This window comes from Notamacropus eugenii, chromosome 5 (assembly GCF_028372415.1).
Source record: "Notamacropus eugenii isolate mMacEug1 chromosome 5, mMacEug1.pri_v2, whole genome shotgun sequence".
In the NCBI taxonomy this organism is placed as follows: Eukaryota; Metazoa; Chordata; class Mammalia; order Diprotodontia; family Macropodidae; genus Notamacropus; species Notamacropus eugenii.
In genome coordinates, this window is record NC_092876.1 from 407,733,189 (window position 1) to 407,747,255 (window position 14,067).

General features: G+C 37.6%; 1 protein-coding gene across 5 annotated transcripts in view; it reads right to left on the reverse strand.

Moving 5' to 3' along the window:
* Positions 1-14,067, reverse strand: part of AFF3 (ALF transcription elongation factor 3) — a 651,407-nt gene that overhangs the window by 600,310 nt on the left and 37,030 nt on the right. The window lies entirely within an intron of this gene.

The window sequence follows — 14,067 nt, forward strand, 5'->3', positions numbered from 1 at the left end:
GATGTTATTTACACTGCCTATAATAAATGTTTGTTCCAGAAGAAATAGTTCAAACATGATAGGAAAAAGTTTAAACACAAAAGACTGAAGGGTCCAATATAGGAGAAGAGAAATAATATGTTTGTTTTTAATATTACAGTGGGGGAAAAGGAACTGTTTATTCTTTTGTAAAGACTGTCCTTGTTGTACAGCCAAGGTCAGCAAGATCATGAACTGTCATCCACTGAACTAAAGACACTTGCTCAGATCTACCTACCTCATCTTTTTGGCAAGTTCCTGGTTTGCATTTATGTGGAATCCTCCTAATCTGTGGCCTGTTTTGTACTCGTTTCAGTCTTGAAAGTTACTCGTCAAAGGATAGTTATGGAAGCCCAAGGTCACAATGGTACTTGACAGGACTGGAACTTCTTATCTTCTAACTCTAAATTAAATGTTCATCTCTAGTTCCACAACAGACCTTATACCTGATTTCTGATTGGAGGCAAATGACCAATGATCAAGCAAAGGGAATTGCTGGGTGAGGTGACTCATGCCTTGTAATCCTTGCTTTTGGGAAGACTGAGGCTAGTGAATCGACTGGGTTTGAGAATACTGAATTTCACTAGAGTTAAACTGATGGGGTGTCTGTACTAAGTTGCACACCAATATGGCATGCTGCTTAAGGAGGCGCCAACAGGCTCAGGTGGGAAATGGGACAGGTCAAAGCTTCTGAGCTAATCAGTAGTGGGACTGAGCCAGAGGAGTGGTCCAAGTATACCAAACATGGGTGAGATATAGAAAACCAACCTTAAAAAAACAATGTGTACAGGAGAACTTGATGGGGTAAGTAGGGTAGAATAAAGGACTAAAGTATGTTATGGAGAAAAAAAATAAGGCACATAGTAAATTTTCCTTTTTTTCTTCTCCCTCTCGTCCCCTATAAGCAGGGATATGCTAGAGCCATCTTCTACAGCTGGCAAGAGCCCATTGTTAAATTTTCAACACGAGCATTTACATCTCAGAAATCAGCAAATGTTACAAATCAGGGTTTGATTTATTGTTTCGGTAATTGTCTAGACTTAATAAAGTTATCAGGTAAATGTTAATAATGAACATTTAACTTAAAAGTGTTCCATGGGAACTTTTTTTGGAGAGTCGGTTGTTAAATATTTGTCAGCATGCTACACAGTGTATTAGACAATCAGATCTAGTCTGGAAAAGAAAAAACTTCAGGTAGGGCTATCTTAAGAAAGCCATCTTAAACTCTCTGAAGGTTTGCCACGTGGAAGGATTATGATTGTTGTCAAGTTAAGTAAATATGTATTTATTAAATGCTTACTCATCATAGGCACTGTGGCAGGGATACAAACACAAGCAAAAAGAAAGACAGCCCCTTCCCTGGAGGCAGTGACACAGCTTTCAACTTGAAAGAAGCTTCCAGAAGCTAGCAGAATAGAGAATGCATAGAATTCTGGGTGTAATATCAGGAAGATATGTTGTTGTTCAGTCGTTTCAGTTTCGTCTGACTCTTAGTGACCCCATTTGGGATTTTCTTGGCAAAGGTGCCCAGGGTGATTTGCCATTTCCTTCTCCAGGTCATTTTACAGATGAGAAAACTGAGGCAAACAGAAGTTAAGTGACCTGTCTAGGCTCATGCACCTAATAAGTGTCTCAAGCCATATTTGGACTTAGGTCTCTCTTGATTCCAGGGACAGTGCTATACCCACTGAGCCACCTAGCTACCCAAGGAAGATCTGAGTTCAAATCTAAACTCTGACACTGTGTGACCTTGGACATAATAGTTAGCCTCCATGTGCCTCAAGTAACTACTTAGTACGTTTCTATTAAATCAAAGACGAATTTTAAGCTGCCTAATGAGAAACATTTCACACTAAGATTATAGTTTAGATTCTTCCCTATTTTGTATGTAAACTTCCAGAAATTTAGAGTTTTCTAATGAAAGAAGGTGCTTCCTTGTTAAGCAGAGGGTTCCCCTGACAAGGAAAGCTTTCATAATAGAACTCAGATAACCATCTGCTAAAGATGTCATAGAGAAGAAACCCAAGTCAACTGAGAGCTTAGCTAGATGGGTCCCTTTTTTCCCCCTTAACCTGTAATTCCATCTGAGTAGGGGATTCTTGGTGTGGAAATTCTACCTGCCAGTGCCCAGCATCATCTAATCTGATGCTTAAAATTTTAGAGCATTCACTGAGGGCTCTTTGAAGTTATATGACTTCTCCAAAGTCACACAGCTAGTATGTGTAAAAGGTAAATTCACTCTACCATGATGCCTCCTCTAAAATTTTCCATCTGAGATTCTTCAAATTAAACTTTTGGCTTCTAAAATTAAACAATTACATTCTACTCTACATGAGCTACTACTAGTTAATACTGGATCTGTCATTTCTTACGAAGAAATATTTTACTACATTGCAACATTTTGCTACATTTTCATTTCACAACCATTTACTCATCCTTCATTCTTTATTTAATACATGGCATAATATGCTGAGATTCACTTTGCTGTTACTGTTACCAGTCATACTACCTTTAATGTTTACAGAGCTTTATAGTGCTGAATAGCCAAAGGACCACAATATTGAGAGCTAAAAGAAATCACAGGGATCATTGAGTCCAACCTCTCATACGAATAGTTCATATCTATGAAACACTTCAAGGTTTTCAAAGAGCTTTCCTCACAACCCTTTGCTGTAGCTCAGGTAAGTATTATTATCCCCATAAGGCTCACAGGCTATGAATGCCCATTGTTGTATAAGGAGTAAGAATTCAGATCAAAGTATCTTGACTCTATATAGACAGTTCTTTCCACCACACCATGTGGCTGAACAGAAACCCAGCAAGGTAAGCAATGGGATAATAGTCTTCATCCCTTTTACAGATGGAAATACTGAGGCTCGAAAGGGTTAAATGATGTTTCCAGTATTATATAGCAAAGTATATGAGAACCCACATTTTATGACTCCTAATCCAGGGCTAGATCAACATGTGATATTATCTATGTGAATATTATTTTAAAATTACTAATTGAACGTAAAGTAGCTTTTTTCCCTTTTTAAAAAATTTAGGATTTTATTTTTCCCCAGTGACATGTAAAGACAACCTTTAACATTCCTTTTTAAAACTTTAAGTTCCAAGTTCTCTCCTTTCCTCCCTCCTCACCCTGCCCCCTATTGAGAAGGCAAGCAATTCAATATAGGTTTATACAAATACAGTCATGCAAAAATATATCCATAATAGCCATGTTATGAAAGAAGGCATAGATAATAAAAAAATTCAAGAAAAATAGTTAAAAAATGCTTCAATCTGTATTCAGACACTCTAAAGTAGCTTTAAAAATTAAAGGCAATGTTATCTATGAGGCAATGTCACATTGTGGAAAGAGCTGTGGAATCAGTCAGGAAGAACTGGACTCAAGTTCCATTCCTGACACATACTGACCTAGTGACTTTGGACAAGTCACTTCATCTCTCAGCACCTCCAGGTAACCTTGAAAGACAATAAATCACACAGAAGATGCCCATCTAAAGATGGTAGAAGGTGTTTCCTTATTAACTGAATATATATGAGTGAATATATATAAATGAATATAAATATAATATTCCTATGCCAATTAAATTACAGATCTAGTACATTTCTTTTGAAAACCCATAAATAAGAATAAAAACATTGTTCCTTTAATTTAAAACTAATAAAAATAAGCTCTTCTGTAGAAAAATCCCACTTCTAGTTCTACCTACTAAGGTACAGGCCTTAAAGAAATTCATGTACCCTCTTTCTTCTTCTTCTCTCTTTCTGTTTAACACATACACACGTACACACACACACACACACACGTACATCTCTACCACTTAAAATCCTGTAAGGCATTCTATGTAGAAGGATCATCATATTCTGACACTTATATCCTTGCAAATGGAAAGCTCCACACCTATCCTTCAGAATCTTTTTCTATTCTGTAATTGCAAACTGGCATCTCTAGCCACTAAAGCAACATGAGTATAAAATACCCCTAGTCAGGAAGGAAGAAAAGGGGTAATTGGAGTAATTTATATCAAGTGAAAAACTGTCTCTGAGATTCCTGTATTCTTAGTTGCAAGTGATTAGACTGTTTCTATTTGGGTGATTTTATACAATAAACTTTAAAGAGTGGTTGCTTAAGCACATCTAAAGGTTAAACCTCAAGCAGCTAATCTGTATGTAAGAACAAGTAACTGTCAAATACTTAACCTTTTGTAGATTAAAAATGTCTGACTAACAGATTTGAAATCACCATTGTCGTAATTGTTTTAAGTAGAAATTTGAGCATTTCGAGGAGATATATCATTTTTGAGCAGTAATTTTATGCTTCAGGATATGCATGTCCAAGACTGATAAAATCATTGCCTCTCATTTTAAGTTATATTCTGGACTCATAGAGCAATTATACAGCTGTATCTCACTCGCACCATAGACGCATTCCTGAAAAGTTTTGTGTAAATGGACATTGGTAGCCAAATCACATTTTCCCATTGACCTACATTATCCCCTTAGAGATTCATTTTCTCTCTTTCTGATTAATCTCAATTGGCAGGGGCTCCTAACTCTCTGGAACTTATTCTTTATAGCTCCTGAGGCCAGAATTAGGATGAGCAGATAGAAATTAAAGGAAGACAGATTTTGCTTCAACATAAAGAAGACCTTTCTAGCAATTACAACTGTCTAGAAATGGAAAAGGTTGCCCTATTAGACAGTGAATTCCCCATAACTAGAAATGTTCAAACAGACGCTGGCTTGGCCAAGTGTCAGAGATGTTGAAGAAAGGATTCCTGCATTCAGGAGGAAGCTGGGCTAAATGACTTCTAAGGTCTCTACCAACCCTAAGATTCTATGCCTCAATGCCAGTCTCCCTCATCTCTCCCTTCTTCAGTCATGTAATTAATAATTAGTAATCAAACACTCAAGTATACTTTGAGAGCTCAATAGGGAATCTCTTCCCCACCAGACAAGGATCCCTTTGTCATACAAATAATTACAAATCTTCCCTTATCTGTTTTGTAAGCTGCAATTTTTTTCTTATAATGGAACATACCTTTACGGTTTTTTAGTAGCTGCAAGGTTACTGGTTGCAAAAACCATTTTAAAATGCAAATGACTAAGCAAGAGATTGAAAATGCTGTTATGTTCTAAAAGCAAACACTGGTGTAATAATACATGAGCAGAGTGCTTTTGATTAATTACTATGGAAAATGTGCTCTTTGAGTTTGTTAAAACACTTAAAACATCTTTTTAAAGAATATCTCAGTTTATCCTTGAATGGAAATTCTGTGGCGATGAGACAAGAGAGGGTTTAAAGCCAAAAAGACTAAGCAGTGTAGAACAATAGACTAAGTATCAAATATGGCAAGATGTTCTGGGAATGGAATACTTCCCTTCATATAGATCTGGGACCACATTAATATGAGATCATTACCTTACCCATACAGATTAATACTTAACTTAAAAGATAAAACATACTAGTCCCCCTTGCATAAATTTTACCCATGTCTTCCCATGAGTTTACTATAAGTGGTTCACCCAACAGGTTGGGGACCTGCCTTCCTTTCTGTTGACACTGCAAGAAAACTAGTGGAGTACCCCAGGTGTTCATCCAGTATCCCTCACTTCCAGGACCAGTCTATCTTTTCCTAATATACATTTCTTTGATGTCATTCTTATTCTGATTCTATTTCTCCTTATTCATTATGTATTGCAGCCGGGTTATACCTATCATATGACTCTCTATTACCTTATGGGTGATACTCATTTTTAATTCAATCAATAAATCAATCTGCAGAATTTAGTGAATACTTACTTTGGGTTAGGGCTAAGCACTATGCTTGGCACTGGGGATACAACACAGAAATGAGATAGCCCCTGCCCTCAAGAAGCTTTACATTATGTTGTGGTGGGCAATATACTTATGTACATACATATATACATGGAATTTTATGGAAATTAGATTTATTTCTTCTAACTAAACTGTAAGAATATCTATATACACATATATATACATATGTATGTATACACACACACACACATATATATATGCATATACACACATACAAATAATTCTTCAAAGAGTGTAGTATTCTGTGATTTAGAAGGATGCTTTAGAAGAATACCAGTATTAAAAAGATAACCCTGTGTCATACTAAGACTATCTGAATATATGAGTTTAAAAGGCACTGCTAAAATGAGGAAGCATCTCATCCCTCAAAACATGACTGACTTGGTAGAAAAGGTTGTATGATTCTAAAACATAGAATCTCATCAGTTGAGTTTCTCATAAACTTGAGAAAATCTGCAGTCCGTATCGTTACTCAAAGATGCTCAAACCAAGTGGACTCCATATAGCAAATTTTAACTTCATCATTTGTAAAACCTGGCCAAAAGTACTGGCCCTTCCATGGGGACCTGTAAAGGACTGCCTTCTAAACGTGGCTGACGCTTGATCAATGTTAAACAAGTCAATGGGCTGACGCCTTCTTTTTGAAGCAGAATAGTTACTGCTCTCTTTTTTTCCTTTTCTTTCTGCAAGAAACCTTCTTCTTCTATCCGACAGGTATTCACTGAAAGTTCCAGATCCCCAATGTGCATTTATTCTATGCACATACTGCACAACAGATGTGGTTATCTGCAGGTACCGGATACTTTGAATCCTGCCTTGCTCAAATAAACAGCATACATCATGTATTTTTGTGCCTTCAGTTGTCTGTTACTGAACACAAAAAAAGCAAGGATCACTGAAAACCGGAGGTTTTTGTTTTGGAGTTTGATGGCTGACTAAAGCTCCTGAATTTTAACTGTAGGAGAACGCTTTTCGGCCAAGTCCAACGCGCATGCTCTCAAACTGCCCTTTAAATGACCCCATCACCTTTAGCTACTACAAAAGGAGGCACCAGTAAGTATGGCACCACTACCAGTAATCAAGAGAGAGGAGGGGGTCATTTCCAGGACAGCATATGGAAGCGTGTACTGACCTACGTTCTGTAGCAATGCAATTTCTGTGATAGTTTATTCCCGAGCTCTCCCTGAGCATAGAATGCCAGCTGTGCCATAGTGTAAAGTGGATTGTCATGTGGATTTATCCATACCATATCCATTAAGTCACCCTTGGGAACCAGCATTAGTATTCTTTCTTTTTCAGTTGATAAAACTGGGATTCTCAGGGAGAAAAAACCCACAGGAAAAATTCAATCTTCGGGAAATAGGAGAAAGAGGCATTCATAACAAATAGGAAAGCTTCCAAAGCAATACTCAAAGCTTCACCTTTGTGTTTCTTCTTCATAACGACAGGGTTAATTCCATGGATGCTAAGAATTCTCTATAGGCAGTGCAAATATTGACCTGCTCTATTTTGTTATGCTAAAAATTTCTACACAGCACTGCCAGAGATTTTCTTCATGTCCAGGAAATTCTGACTGAGAGGCAAACAAAAATGCCTTTGCTTTGCCCTTCTCTTATCCTTCTATCTCTTCCTCTTTGTCATTTTAACCTCAATCCCACACTAAATGCCAGTCTTCTGGCTTTTGACTGAGTTCTCCCTATGCTGATACCAATGAAAGCATTTGTCTAATTAATTTGCAGTCTGTAAGTAGGAAAGAAGCTGTCAATGGAACAATATTTAAAAGGCATTACTACCAGTAAAGCATGCTACTTTAAAATCAAAATTTTGGGAAAATGTTTACGAAATCTGATGTTGGTTTGGGGATGGAGGCTTTTTTTCTCCAGTCTCATTTTTCTACTGTTTATAATAAAACATGTCACACTCATAACATATTCATCCAGAGGTACAATAATGTATCTCATTTTGTTATAATAAAATACAAGGCACAGCTAAATCATGAACAGAGTCACCTCTTTCTCAAATGAAGACAAGTTCACATATCACAGGTTAGAAGTTAAAAGACGGGTACTTACTGTCATTATTCAAAGACTACTGTCAAAAGCTTTCTGATTTGCATTTCATGGAAAGTAGATTTATTTTATCCAATCAAATTGTAAGTGTCACACCTAAGTTTGGAATTTTTCCATAAATAGCTTAATATGAATAAAGCAAGAAGGTAGTCTAGTAAAATTGAAGCCTACCCAGCATAATAGAGGGAGGGGTACCACAGGGATACCAAAGTTCTAAGTTCCAATTCTGACTGAGTTCTTAAAGAGCTTGGCTTAAGCAAGTCACAAGATTCAACTCAATTCTACATTTCTTAACTGTGCAGAATACTCTGTTCTCTGGGCTGCTTTTTCCCCACTCACCTATTTTCCCTGCCTGGTTGTGCTTCTCTGGACTTATCCATCATGCTTCAGCTGCCTTTGGTACCTAGGGTCTTCTCACCCTGGAGTAACCCTTCTCCCATTGTTGAACTCCTTCTTTGGTCTCTATTTTGGGAATGGGTCTAAGGCAGTCATGCTTCATTCCCCTCCCACATGTGATTCTGACTCTTTGCTTTGCCACCATCAACTTGTATGGGTACTTTCTCCTCCTTCTCCTTTTTAGCTCCTTTTATGTGTTGTCTTTCTCCATTAGAATATAAGCTCCTTGAAGGCAGGGACTTGTTCTTTTTGCTCATACTTACATTCCCCAGTGCTTAACACAGTGCCTGGCATACAGTAAGGGCTTAATAAATGCTTTTTGCCTACCTATTAAGCAAAAGAGTGTAACCTGTAAGATTCTTTTTAGCACTAAAAATTCTATGATTTTTGAGGGCAAACAAGGTCTCATTTTTGTATAAATTCAGTAAAGGAAAATGCTAAGTTTTAAATGATAAAAAGCAAAAAAAACCAAAACCCATAATATGGGTAGAGAAGACACTGTCATCAGCAGGACAGCTGGGGAAACGTTCTATCACAAATGAAGGTACTTCCAAGGGAGGTCCAACAGGACCATGAAGAGAGTTCTTATTGGATCACAGGATCACAGCTCTAGGGCTAGAAGGGACCTTAGACATTATCTAATCCAAACTCCTCATTTTACCAATGAGGAAGCTAAGGTTGTGAAAGGTCTGACCTTGGTTCATGGAACTTGATTATCTTGGTGAACTTTCTGATGAGTTAGGTTAGCACCCTCTGAGCCCCAGAAATCCCTGGTTTCTAAACTTGAACGCAAGTCAGGGTGACTCCTGCCTGATCCTTGCTGGACCTGGAGTCAGGAAGATATAAATTTTTATATGGCCTCAGATAAAGCTGTGTCATCCTGGGCAAGTCACTTAACCTCTGTCTGCCTCAAGTTTCTCATCTGTAAAATGGGAATAATAATAGCACCTACTTCCCAAGATTGTTGTGAGAATAAATGAATCAGTATTTGTAAAATATTTGTAAGGAGGAAAGCAGATATTTTATTCAGAAGGTTATATATCGGTGGACATCAGGGCATAGCAGGAAAAAAGGACTGGACTTGGGGCCAGAAGACTAAGGTTTAAATCCTGCTTCTGATACATATTCCCTACATGATCTTGAGGTTATTACTTAATTGAGGGGGAGAAGGGAGGAAGGGGAAAGGAGAGAGAAACAATGATTTTTGGACTAAATGCTCTCTCAGGTAACTATGAGAGAAAACTCCCTAGTTCCAAATTAGATGATTGCTACATGTTCTAAGATCTAGATACAGTTCACCTAGCCTATGGTGGCCCATAATCTTCCTTTGGTAAACTTGGACCCCACACAGTTCCCCCAAGAGAATACCACATTTCATACCATGGAACACTACTCATGACTGCTGAAACTGACCTACCAGTGTGTCCTGTCTAATGTTCATTTCAGAATTAGCCATTGCAAGGTCCCTGTAGGGTGGGGCTGTTTTCTGTTTTGTTTCTGTTTCTGTAGCATTCAGAGGGCTGTCAAGTATTGATTAAATGGCTTACCTGATACCAGGCGCTGGATTAAATAAATGCTGGCTTCCTGGAGCTCCCATTATAATGGATGGGGGAGACTCTATATAAACTAACTACATACATTTGTAATATGTATAGTGAAGCTGGGAATGTGATTTCATATGGAAAGCATTAGCAGCTTGACAGTATCTGGGAAAGGCTTTTCTGTAGAAGGGAGGGTTTGAGCTGAATCTTGAAAGAAATTGGGGAAACTGAGTCAGAGGGGAGGAGAGGCAGTATTCCAGGCATGGGAGACAACCAGTGAAAAGGCAAGAAGTAGGAGATGAATGTCCTTTGGGAGGAGCAGCACACAGGGCTTTGCACTCAGCAGGCACTTAATAATTTCTTGTTGCTGTCCTTGTAGCTCTTGTGTGCTGGTGGGAATTTGGATCTCTACTCAGTCACTGCCTAACTTCCATTTTTCCCTACCAAGGGGCAGATAAAAAACCATAAAGATGTATAGACATTGGTTCTAATATTTGAAAAATAGAATATACCACCACTCTAACTCCATAATAGCTAATTAGAATAAATGCATAAATAATATATATTAAAGGCTATTTTTAAAGAAATGTGATATTCTTCCTCTTTATTACTTCATACTCTTACTATATGTAGTCATTCGAACAAGTTTAATAAAGTGTTAAAAAGCAGAAATCCTTAGAGAATCTACTTAGTTATCATGACTAATAATATTATTCTAGTACCCCCTCAAAGCTAGATGTGTCAGAGGTGGCGTTGGAACCATGTCCAACATTTTATCTACTATTCCTCATTGTTTCTCATAAAGAAGGAAGATACTGTGAAATATCAACTGTCCTTTTTAATGGAAAGCAGCAAGTAGATGGATAATATGTTGTATCAGCCAGGACCCTGACATACACAGGAGGGCCTGTATAAGTTCTTAGGTCTGCTTTTCTAAAAGGAAAGCAACTTTTGAGGGGTCAACAATCACTTTAATCAAGCATATATATCCTTCACTTAGTTCAGGGGGAAAAGTCAGCACTCTGAACTTCAGAAAAAACACAAACAGAAATTATAAACAGAAGACCAACAGACAGGGTTTCCAACTGTCTGACCATGAGCAACACATATGTCACAGATCAACAGACAGATCCAACTGTCTGACCGTATCTACATAGTTACCATAGTTACCCCCCCCACCCAAACATACTTGGAAGTAAGGTTCCCCAGGTTATGGCTACCTCTGGTTCAAGATATTATGTGGCTCTAAAACTATACCTCATGAGACCCCACTAGTGTTTACCTTTAATAGTCATTGTTGAGAGGGGAATACAGGGCTTCCAACTATCTGACCATGAACAACACATATATCACAGATCCACAGACATATCCAACTGTCTGACCACACGTACATAGTTATCAGAGAAGTACCAACATCTGGGTTTTCAAAGCTGGCGGGAGAGATGGGGATCCTTAGGGGCTAAACAGAGACTTATCTGGCCAAACAAACACTTTGAGTAAGCCCCAAAACAAAACTTCACCTCAGAGTATATATACTTTTCAGAGTCAGAAGGTATCACAACCTTTGAGAACCAACGCCTCATTAGAAATTAACAAAAGATGTGGGCCTTCCTATAAAACAAATCTCCCCTAATCTCAGAATTAACATTACATATGTCCAATAATCCAAAATATGCAATTTGACTATTAGTTTTGAACTTGTCTCTTTGCTAAAAAGAATAGTGTAGTACAAAGGAGCACTGAATTTTGAGTCATAAGAAGTTGGTCTAAATCGCTCTCCTATTTACTACGTGTACAGCCTTGGAGAGCTTACTTTACTCTCTGTAGGGATCAGTTTTCTTACCTATAAAATGAAGGAGTTAGACTAGCTGATTTCTAAGGTCCCTTCCAGTTCTAAATCTAAATAAAGCTACATGCAATAATGTTTTTTGTTTTGTTTTGTTGGTTTTTTTTACTTTGAGTTTCACCTTCTCTACCTTTCTCTGCCACAGAAGCTAATGAGCTGTGAATTCACCAAAAGGCCTACAGCAAGGTGAAGGTGAAGCAGCAAAAAGACCTGAACTGAATAACTAGTTACTGACTTATCGGAAACTATAATAACTGGTATTTCACTATGGTAAAAATAGTGCTACAATAAAATTCGACCAATTATAATAATGCATAAATAGTAATTATTAAAAGATATTTTTCTTTAAAAATGTTATATTATTACTTCCTATTTATTAACTTCATGCTCTCACCAGTTACTACATGTAGTAACTTGGACTAGTTTAATAAAGCACTAGGGAGCAGAAATCCCTAGAGAATTTTCTTAGTTATTATGGTTGATAAGATTATTGTAGTGTCCCCTCAAAGCTATCCCTCTCCCCCACCCAAACATACTTGCAAGTTAGGTTCCCCAGGGTTTGGCTACCTCTGGTTCAAGATATTATGTGGCTCTAAAGCTATACCTCATGAGACCCCTCTAGTGTGCTTACGTTTAATAGTCACTGTTGAGAGAGGAAGCTCAAATCAAAGGTATTTATGATATGGTTTAGTGTGATCAATTATAAGGAAACAATCCACCTGTGTACTGGTGTACTCTTCCACAAATGCACAACATGTCAGTGGAAGTAGTAGGTATATTAGTAGACACAAATATAGTGCATACATGTCATTCAGGAAACTCATACCTCTGGTACCTCAGGGCCTTGGTATCTTTTCCCTTTTCATAATATCCTCATAGTGATCCTCTTGAGCATCAGGCTGCTCATCTAGATCTTTAAGCCTTTTCCTCTCCACAACCACTCACAGAACTCATATTTCTCAGAGCTGCTTGCGGTTTCACCTCTCTCCTTGGAGAGTGTAGCTTGCTTTTCAAAGAGCCACAAGAGTCATGGTGGATCCTTCCACCAGTCCTCTAATTTCACAAAACTGAACTGAATGGGGATATCCTGATCAATTTCCCCAATTATATTACAACATAATAACTTGCATTTATTTTGTACCTGACCTGTGAATTCATTAGTATAAAAAAATTCTAATGAGGGAATTCTCTCTACCAATATAGACTGGTACATCTTTGCAAATTATAGTCTTAAGGAGTTGCCAGGGGCATTAAGAAGCTAAGTCACTTGCCAACATCACAAACTCAGTATATGTCAGAAGCAGAGGTGATGCCATCTCATCAATGTGGATATTCCCTTCAGTGATGCCAAGCTGCCTCCACTACATTTATAAAGGATTTAAGAGTGCAACAAGACGAATAGACATGGATTCTTTGTAATCTGTATCACTGAAGTGAATACCACATGGGTGAGATTATAGATGCACTGAAGTATTAGAATATTTATACTGTCAAAGCACTTTTTAAAATTCTTATAGCGGGGATAATAATGATTTGTAATTAGCATATCAATTGTTCTTTTGTAAATGGTTGCTATCAAATTGAGATACCATATACAAACTGATTTGTATAAACATCAACCATTATTACTCTAAATGGTTTGAAATTTTCTCTATAAAAATGCTTCAACACACTCCCAATAGCTTGTTTCCATTATTATCTTGCTTTAACTCTCTTAAAAAATGGACTACAAAGTTAACCTTCAGACCCATCTCCTCTCTGGATTCTAAATTACAAGGATCTAAATTAATGAGATTTTTTTTGCACACTAAAATATGGTGTAAAGCAGAACTACAACTAGATATATGGTACACTGCCTCGGGATGGGCAATATAAGAAGCCAAAGAACCCTTTGGATATCCAGTGTGCCCTGTATTTAGCCTGTCAAATCGCTTGATCTATGACCTTGAAGAGCTAAGAATTAAGATGTACAAAGCCACTGCTACTAGTAAAGAGGCAAATGAAAGCCCACCTTTGTGTTCTAGAAGAGAGAAGGGGAGGGAGAGGTGGCAGGAAGCCCAGACAGGTGAAACAGGGCTAATTAAATGTTTAAAATAAGACCTTATAAAGGTCTTCATTCCATCCAATAAATAGACTGTGTAATCATGCAAGGAGAAGTTATGAATATAACCTCTTCTCTAACTGGAACATAGACAAGAATTTCATATTCCAAGGGATATCTATTGCCACATTCTAGAATAAGCAGTACATTGTAGTGGGAAGAACACTGAACATGAAGTCAGAAGATCTGCTTGCCCTAGGACCTTGGGAAAACCAACCACAGTTTCTTCTTCTTTAAAACAGAGGTCA